Source organism: Silene latifolia, chromosome Y, assembly GCF_048544455.1.
Source record: "Silene latifolia isolate original U9 population chromosome Y, ASM4854445v1, whole genome shotgun sequence".
Taxonomy (NCBI): Eukaryota; Viridiplantae; Streptophyta; class Magnoliopsida; order Caryophyllales; family Caryophyllaceae; genus Silene; species Silene latifolia.
Window position 1 is genome coordinate 221,357,927 of NC_133538.1, and position 8,070 is coordinate 221,365,996.

The window sequence follows — 8,070 nt, forward strand, 5'->3', positions numbered from 1 at the left end:
ATGACGTCTTGTCCCGAGATCTACTGATTGTACCGTGATTGGTACCAAATGGGTCTTTCGAAATAAGGTTGATGATTCGGACAATATCATAAGGAATAAAGCTAGACTAGTGGTGCAAGGATTTAAACAACAAGAAGGTATCGATTATAATGAAACCTTCGCACCGGCAGCTAGGCTTGAAGCCATACGTATACTAATAGCTTTTGCGGCTCACAAAGGCATCAAACGTTTTCAAATAGATGTCAAATGACTTTTTTAAATGGTTATTTAGAAGAGGAAGTCTTTGTGTAGCAACCACCGGGTTTTATGAACAATGATTTTGCAAACCATGTTTTTAAATTGGACAAGGCGCTTTATGGTTTAAAACAAGCTCCAAAAGCTTGGTATGATCGCTTGTCAAAATTTCTTTTGGAAAATAGTTTTGTGCATGGATTGGTTGATAAAACATTGTTCATAAAGTCACAGTATGGTGAACTATTGATTGTACAGATTTATGTCGATGACATAATATTTGGTGCAACGAATGAACTCCTTTATTTGTACTTTTCGGAACTAATGAAATCTGAATTTGAGATAAGTAAGATGGGAGAACTAGGGTTCTTCCTTGGGCTTCAAATCAAGCAAACTCAAGATGGTCTGATGATTCATCAACAAAATTACATAAAGAATATGCTATGTAAGTTCGGTATGACTAATTCTAAACCTTTCTCTACACCAATGGTTTCATCCATTAAGCTTGACAAAGATGAGAATGGTAAGAAAGTTGATGAAACAATGTATCGAGGTATGATCGATTCATACTTTATTTGACCGCTAGTCGTCCGGATATTTTATATAGTGTATGTCTATGTGCTCTTTTCCAAGCTAGCCTTAGAGAATCGTATTTCATTGCCGTAAAACGTATTCATAGGTACTTGGTTGGAACGTCTAATTTGTATCTTTGGTATGCCTCACATTGTCCATTTAAGCTTTTAGGATACTCGGATGCGGATTATGCCGGACGCGTTGTTGATCGAAAGAGTACATCCGAGATTGCTACTTTCTTAGGTTCGTGTTTGATCTCATGGGCATCTAAGAAACAAAACACCATTGCTCTTTCCATCACCGAAAGCGAGTACGTAAGTGCCGCATTGTGTTACGCACAAATTCTTTGGGTTCGACAACAACTAAGGGACTATGGTATTATCTTTGATTCGACTCCTATTTTATGTGATAATACAAGTGCCATTAAATTTTCAAAGAACCCTATACAACACTTAAGGAGTAAGCATATTGACACAAGACTTCATTTCTTACGTGATCATGTGGAAAAGGTCAAATTCGTCTTAAATTTTGTAGAACGGAAAATCAAATAGCCGATATTTTTAAAAAACCGCTTGAAAGAGAACAATTTACAAAACTTCGTTTGGAAATTAGTTTGTTGGATTCCGTGTAAAAATTTCATGACAACTTGCCTTGTATCATTGACTAGAGTAGATGTTTACATGTTTTAATATAAGTGATTATGTATTAATTTTACTCAATGAATTAAATGATTAATTTGCATGTAAATTCAATGGATAAGTATATTGTTCACATGGAGCCGCTCAATTACCATCATTATCCATCATATCACATTTTACCTAATACCCATGCAAAGAGCCGCCCAAACCTCTTAAAACCGGTTGCACACTCCACCTCTCAACCAATCCAATATATTCAAAACACTATTCACCTCCACCTCATCTACTACATGTAAATTTTCAACATTTAGATGATGAATCCACTTTTCACTTTCCAAATTTTCAAAAAACTCAATCTTTCCCAAATATTCTCCAAAACTGTCAAAAGCATACCCCTCCAAACCGTTACTTTTACCTTCATTATAAAAGTAATGCCTTCAAAATCAACTAAAACTAAAACTTTGAAGGAAATCCGAGACTTATATAAACCGAAAGCTTCATCGGTTGAATCACATACCGAAAGTCTTGGTTTGCAATTTGTCCAAAATCAAAAACTACCAAAGAAACCTAGAGTCTTTGTACCAAAGGCCCCAATGCCGAGATGGAAATTAGTTGATAATTGTCCTAAAACAGCGTCCAAAACTAGGAGATTTTCAAGTCGGGTTTTCAATCAGAAATTCGATTTGAATATGCCACATGCAACCGAAACCAAGGGTGAAGATGGTAGCTTAAGGGTTGTTGGTGAAGTTAATGATGATGGTACTCTAATATTTCAAGAAGTTGAGGAAGTTGATGTTGGTGTTGATAAGGAAAATGAAAAATAAAAGGAGGATGTTGGTGAGGATGTCGAAATTGAAGGAGAGAAAAATGAAAAAGAAGGAGAGGAAAATGAGAAAATGTGGATGTGGGGATTTGATCATAATCCACGGGGTTGAAAATCATTTGGAGTCGCCACCAAATTTAAGGAAATTTGGGAACCATTTTTGAAAAGAGATTTGAGTTCGTTGTTGAAAGTACGTGGTGGGAAGTTCGTTAATAAAAAACCCATCCCCGCCCGTTGCAATAACGGCCTCTACTTGGGACTATGATGGCTAATTTGACAAGACTACGATTGTTTTATGAGAGTGCAAAACACCATTTTAAACATATCATGTGATCTTGGTTTCTAATCGTTTAATGCATCTAATCTAGTTTGTCCAAGTGATTCAAAATGTTAGGTTGATTTGAACTATATTAACAAGCAATCACGACATAGCTTAGATGGGAGTCGGGGAGCCGTTGGGGAGCTAAACTATTACAACCCAGACGATTCTCGTCGACTCGATTTACAAACAATTGAATTAAAGATACAACTCGATCTAAATACAATTGCTAAACATGGACACTTGACTCACGCTTGACACGCTAATCTAGGCATCTTGAAAAAACGTGCCAATGTTGAGGCCACGGCTCACATAGGACTTCGTCCTTAGCCTCATCATCGTTTTGCGCACTCACTTCGATTTAATTGATTAAATACTTTAATTTAACCAACTAAACCAAGGTTTTGTAAAATCATTTTGACTTAAAGTAAAGGACTAACCTGACCCAAAGTTAAAGTAAAAATTACATTGCTTGAAATGAATTACAATAATTACAACGATTAAATTACAATAACAATTGAAATAAAACCGCAATAATTAAACAAAATAAACAAACCGAACCAAAGTGGCACGAAGGCCGAGACAAAAGGGCACGGAATCCGATGCATCACACTGCCAAAACGGGTTGTCAAGGTTGACTATTCTAGTCATCGAGCGTCATGAATCAGATGCTAAGCATGCGCGATTCAACTAGCGAGAAATCGTCATAAGATGAGACGAATTCATTAAACTCTTTAAAGAAACTCATTTAAAATCCTATGTCGGGTTTTGTATAACCTACGAATGTCTAATTCAATTAACATGCTTTCTACATATTAATTTGGCGAAGTTGTGATTTAACAACGATAAACGATACAAATAAACATACATGTATCATAAATAAAATAAAGCAAATCTAGCATGTGATTCAATCTTAACTATTTCATAATTAAAACAAGTCATTAAAACATGTGAAAACGATCTAATTACTTCGTAATTAAACAAATGTGAAACATGTGAGAACGAATTAAACTAACCAAAATTTCATTTTAATTAATTTAAAACATGTTATCGTCATACAATAAACAAATTGATTCATTTTATAATTTACATAATGATAATTACTCTAAGTAACATGTTATCGTCATAAATTGAAAACAAGCATATGATCGACATACCATTATTCTAACACCAGTTAAACCATCATTAACAATATAATTACGAAATGTATTAACTAATATGAGACGATAATTAAAAGATGATAAAAAGCAAACAAAAAGGCCCTTAGGCCGTGACATACACGAGAAAAAGGAAGGAATTGAGGCGGGATTTTGTGCACCCTCAACTTACATGTAGACTTGGACACCACTCTTGATCTCGTAAGCAAGTGTTGCTTAGAATTCGCGTCTTCGACGATTGTAAATAAAATATCGAAACAATTTAACAAAATCAATTTCGAAAAACAAAACAATTTTCTCGCGTAAAAAGCACTTCGTGCAGTGATTTTCAAATGAAGATTGTGAATTCGTTTCTTACTCAGATTTAAATCCGAAAAATATTCTGGAATCCTTAGACTCCAAAGATTCAAAAGTTTGCAAAAAAAAGAGGTAAAATGGTTAAAAAATGACTTGAATTGGACGACAATAGGAGCAGTTCAAAACGCGAGAGAACACGAATAAGAGAGCAAATCGATGCTCTAATGCTTGTCTAATCCTTTGTATGAACTTTTGCTTTGTTTTTGGGTATGAGAGTAGTTTAGGGTTGCTTTTTTTACGTGAGAAAGAAAGGCAATGCCTATTGTTTCGAGAGCTCTCAAAACCGTGTTGTTTTCGTCCCTTTTTCGGTGTTCATGTGTGTGGTTTATATAGGAAACGGGAATGGGGTTGCTAGGATTAGGTTATCTGGCTTGTATAAAGGCTTAGGAGTTTTCTTATGGAACAGGTAAACGAATTTGGTTAAGATATGGAGTATGGAAGGATATAGTTTCGGTTTTGGAAAGGATAAACAAAGGTTATTGTGTTTCGGTTTTGGTGGGATTTCGTGAGCTGTTGGGATGAGGAAAATATCTTTCTTTACTTGGGGAGTAAGTATGAAATGATAGGGTAAGGGATTAGCTTGGATGGGGGTTCGAAAAGGCACTCGGGAAGTCCCTGTTTTGACGCGGCAAAATAGGGCACGGGTGCGGGCTGTGGTTGCAGGTTTGAGTGCGGGTTTTGGTGTGGGTGTGGGTTTGGGTTCGGGTTGGAATAGACATTGGGTTAGTAGGCTTGGTAGTGGTGTGGTCTAGGCTGGGTTAGGTGGAGGTTTAGGTGTCAGGTTGGGCTTCGAAAAACAGGGGAAGGGGTATTGGTTGGGTGTCGGGTTTGGGGAAGAAAAGGAGGGGGAAGGGTGGTGGTATGGGGAATCGAACCCGGGACCTTGGGGATGGGTTTGCATCAAAGCTATGTCCTCAAAACTCGTGCTCAAATTCGTTCAAAAATCAAGCTTAAAACCGTCTCAAAAAACCTCGTTTAAAACCGCTTTTAAATCTAATTTTTCAAATTAAATAATGTGATAAAACACGAAACCGTCACATATCTCATTTCAAATAAATTTAAAATAATAACTGTGAACAATAATTTATTTTTCGAATAAATTATAAAAGCCTCAAATTTTAAATAAACTCGAAAACATGAAAACCGATGAAACAAAATTTCATTTATTTCGAAATAACTTAAATTTCATTTAAATTATAAAACCCTCAAATTACGCTTGTCCCGCATTACAAAACGAAATCCGCTAACAAGTTATGTAAGTAAACATGTGTCCTATCATCATCGGGTGTTTTGTCGGGATTTCTGTAATTTCCAATATCAACGGATATGGGTATCTACAAAGCCCTTACTTTGACTGAGGCTTGGACAAGGCGAAAGTCAAAGTATACCCCAGGTGCCTCTTGACCTGATGATTCCGTGGGTCGTTTAGAGTCCATTAGACTTGCGTATGTAAGCTCGCCAGCCATAAGAAGAGATCATACCTGAAACTTTGCTGGGGATTGACTCTTGCTTCTGTTACGTCAAATCATCATCAGTGGTCGTCGACCCATAAACTTGCATATATGGTGGGTTGAGCCTTATCCTTAGGCACCTACGTATCCGTTGTAATGGAATCAAACCCGCATCGTAGTTCGGCATACATTGGCCTTAGCATTCTGCAGTCTTGGCCTAAAACGGAGCTTTTCGAAAGGAGGTTGTCGTCATACTTTGGAGATACTTCTCCCATGATGTCTATACTCTTCGAGTTGCATGTGCATTAGTCCACTTAAGCTGCGATTCTTTATGATTAGTGCCCAACATCTGAGCATGTTGTTGTAATTTCACTGGTTGCATTCTGCGGGGGGATATTTTCATCTGAGTAACCCGACATGGATTACTTCACTTTGTGGAGACTTCTCCATTCATTATTATGGCGGTCTCTGGAGCTTGAAAGTGACAGAGCCCATAGTTGCATTGGGTCTAAAGTTTCGGACTTTAGGGCACCTAGCTGAATCGTACCTGCTTAAACTTGGACATATATCATAATAGAAATCACATAATTCTATCCGGGAACTCTCGGAAATCATAGCTAAAACATGGATTGGCTTGAGGCCCGAACTAAAACATTGAATTGAGTTTCTTACCCGATTTGACATATGAAGGTGGGCTTCGCCCAGGATAGGCATTTTGAAAATGGGCTTCGCCCAGGGCTAAAGTTTCATTTTCAAAATGGGCTTCGCCCGGAATCATTTCATTTGAAGATGGGCCTCGCCCGATACTTGATAATGGGCTTCGCCCGGAACATTTCATTTTGCACTTTTAAAATTTCATAGGAAAAAACGATGAGTAGACATGTTACTTGTTTCTGACTCGAGGAATGACTCGTAAATACTATGGGCAAGACATAACCCGTAAAACATAAAAAAAAAAATCTGTAAGTGTGTATGGTTTTTTAATTCAAGCATGGACTCGCTGGGGATAAAAATGTATATCAGCCATTCTGGCCTGCGAAACACAAATAAAGCCAGCGACAATGAAATTTGGTGCCACAAGTGATAAAGGGTGATGAGGAAGCCCGGAGGCCCGCGGCCCAAGGCCCACGGCCGTGTTGCTTGGGCGGCAAGCAAGGAGATCATAATAAGAGGAGATCATATATAAGGAGATCATAATAAGAGGTAAACCATGAATTCTCTTCGAAAAACCATGTCCTCTTGGGCTTTTGATTTGAAAGGATTGGATTCTCAAATACTTGTTGACACGGGATTTAAACAACTAGTCCCGCTGAGGCAGATCTTGTCAGAAATTGTTTTTCTTAATGAGTGTTTAAAATTCTGGGACCCTACCCATCATGTTTTTGCCTTTCCCGAAAGAGAGATTTGTCCCTTTTCGGAAGAAATTGCCATTCTAGGAGGTTGGAAGATTGAGCTAACTCCTGTTATTCCCGACTTTTAGAGGGGATGGGCTAACAAGTATCGTGACTTCTTTGGTTTATCATGTGATGAGGTGCGTGCCTTTGTTGATGGGGAACGAGTAAACTTACTCGCCATTGCTCAGAAATTTGGTCTTGTTGACGACCCATTGATTCCTACGGCGTTCCGTCGCAGGGTTTTGGATCGATTATGCTTCATCGTTATGCTTTTAAAGGGTATATTGAGGTACCAACTTGTTATGGTAAAGCGAAGTTCATCTGAATTGTTGAACAGATGGAGCAACGTATGAGCCCAGCTTGGCTGATTCTTGCCGAAATTATTGTTGGGTTAGATGCTCGGAAGGCCAACCCAAACCTTGCTTACACTGGATCAACCTGACTTCTACAAGTATGTCTTCTCGCTGTTTATTTTTTTTTCTCTTTTTTTTTCGTTTTCTTCTTTTTTTTCTTCTTTTTTCTTGCCCAACTCCTTTCTTTTTAGTGGGTTTGACATCATTTCCTCTAGTCTAATTCATTTTCTCGGCCCTTTTTCACAGATCTGGCTATGTGAGAGACTCGAGTTGGTTGATCCACCGAAGGTTCTGGGTACATATGAGGTGGGAAGCTTCACTTCTCGTCACCGTCGGTTTGCTACTTGGAAGAAGGAGCCTTTCTGGCGACAACGGCTTTCTGCCAATGCTGGGTTACACGTTAGATGGGCCTTACCTTGGCTCTGCCGTACTACAGATAATGGTTTGTCTGAAACTGATAGAACCAGACATCTCACTCTTTTGGGCTTGGAGTGGTCCACGCATATCTATCCGGACCGTGTTCTTCGACAGGTCGGTCGTCAACAAAGGATTCCTGTCACTGAGCCTGTTCGCGGCCAAGTCAAAGAAGTGACTCTCGCGAGGTGCAATGCATGGTTGGTGTCTTGGACTCGGAGGAATATTTGACATATTTATGAGCCGTGTGCCTCTAGTTGGGTGTTACCCGCTTATTTGCAGTACACTATTGAGCCTTCTTTCAAGGCCCGAAGGGAACTTTACATGGATGAAGTTGTTGACTACAAATACCACAAGGAA